Here is a 1,991-nt window from a genome sequence, read left to right as displayed (position 1 = left end):
GCGTAAGCCGCCTTGAGTCCCAGACCCGGGGGGGGGGGGTCGGGGGGAGAGGAGGTGGGATATTAATAAATAAAATAACATAAATTCTTCCAATTAGTTAATGGGGAGACAATGAACCATTCATCCTGCTTTGCATCTTGCTTCAGTTCATTTCTGAACCATAAAAGCCCCAGGGTTTATTGTAAAGTGGATTCGTTGCGCTAGCACAGGGTTCAGCAAAGTTTTTCAACAGGGGGACGGTCCACTGTCCCTCAGACCTTGTGGTGGGCCGGACTATATTTTGAAAAAAAAATTGAACGAATTCCTACACCCCACAAATAACCCAGAGATGCATTTTAAATAGAAGCACACATTCTATTCATGTAAAAACAGCAGGCAGGCCCCACAAATAACCCAGAGATGCATTTTAAATAAAAGCACACATTCCACTCATGTAAAAACACCAGGCAGGCCCCACAAATAACCCAGAGATGCATTTGAAATAAAAGCACACATTCCACTCATGTAAAAACACCAGGCAGGCCCCACAAATAACCCAGAGGTGCATTTTAAATAGAAGCACACATTCTATTCATGTAAAAACAGCAGGCAGGCCCCACAAATAACCCAGAGATGCATTTTAAATAAAAGCACACATTCCACTCATGTAAAAACACCAGGCAGGCCCCACAAATAACCCAGAGATGCATTTTAAATAGAAGCACACATTCTACTCATGTAAAAACACCAGGCAGGCCCCACAAATAACCCAGAGATGCATTTTAAATAGAAGCACACATTCTATTCATGTAAAAACAGCAGGCAGGCCCCACAAATAACCCAGAGATGCATTTTAAATAAAAGCACACATTCCACTCATGTAAAAACACCAGGCAGGCCCCACAAATAACCCAGAGATGCATTTTAAATAGAAGCACACATTCTACTCATGTAAAAACATCAGGCAGGCCCCACAAATAACCCAGAGATGCATTTTAAATAAAAGCACACATTCCACTCATGTAAAAACACGCTGATTCCTGGACCGTCCGCTGGCCGGATTTAGAAGGCGATTGGGCCGCATCCGGCCCACGGGCCTTAGTTTGGGGACCCCTGCACTAGCGCAACGAAGCCCTTTCATCCAATTGAGCTGCACATGGCTAAGGTACAGTGGTACCCCGGGTTGCGTACATAATTGGTTCCCGGTTACAGGTCGTAACCCGAAAAGTACGCAACCCAAACAAGCGCGCGGAAAACCTGGAAAAACTGCGCAGAACGCTTCTGTGCATCCACGTGTAGCGCGCGCTCCGGGTTGCGCTTCTGGGTTGCCGGAGTTCGTAACCTGAAAAGTACGTAACCCGGAGCATACGTAACCCGAGGTACAACTGTACCGGCATATGCGCCTGAACCCCTCCTGCAAAATAATGACAGTCGCGCTGGAGACAAGCACCCTTGTGCATTGCCCTAGCTGCATATTCAGGGTTGGTGTCGAGTGGCCCTGATTTACTGCTCCAGAGCTGTCCTCCCACACTTACGGGCAGCAGCAAAGTGCACCCCAGGGAAGCAACTCAATCCTGCTGGCCTGGGACTTGCAGCAGCAGCAGCAGCGGCCAGGTAGCAAGGCTGCCAGCGAGCCGATTATCTGTGTGCCGTGAGTCGGGTGCCTTGGGGCTGCTGGTTTCCCCTTGCTCCTCTGTCCTCCTCTCTCACATTGCCCTGAATTAACTTTGGCTGCTGCTGCTGCCGCTGCCGCTCCTGCTGCTGTTTTGGGCTGTCTTCAGCAGTCCTTTTGACAGGCAGCTCCTGGGCCGGCCCCTCTCTCTGCAGTGGTCCTCCAAAATAAAAATATCTGCAGCCAGCCACCTTCCACTCTTTGCTAAACTGACACCAGGGACCTGCCAAGGAGGGGGGGGGGACGACACCCACTGGCCTATCGCTGCTTTAAAACAAACACACAAACAAAAACCACTGGGCCAGGTGCTTTTTACAGGAGGACTTTATCTCTCTCTCTC

Source organism: Lacerta agilis, chromosome 12 (assembly GCF_009819535.1).
Source record: "Lacerta agilis isolate rLacAgi1 chromosome 12, rLacAgi1.pri, whole genome shotgun sequence".
In the NCBI taxonomy this organism is placed as follows: domain Eukaryota; kingdom Metazoa; phylum Chordata; class Lepidosauria; order Squamata; family Lacertidae; genus Lacerta; species Lacerta agilis.
This window is presented reverse-complemented; position numbering follows the sequence as displayed.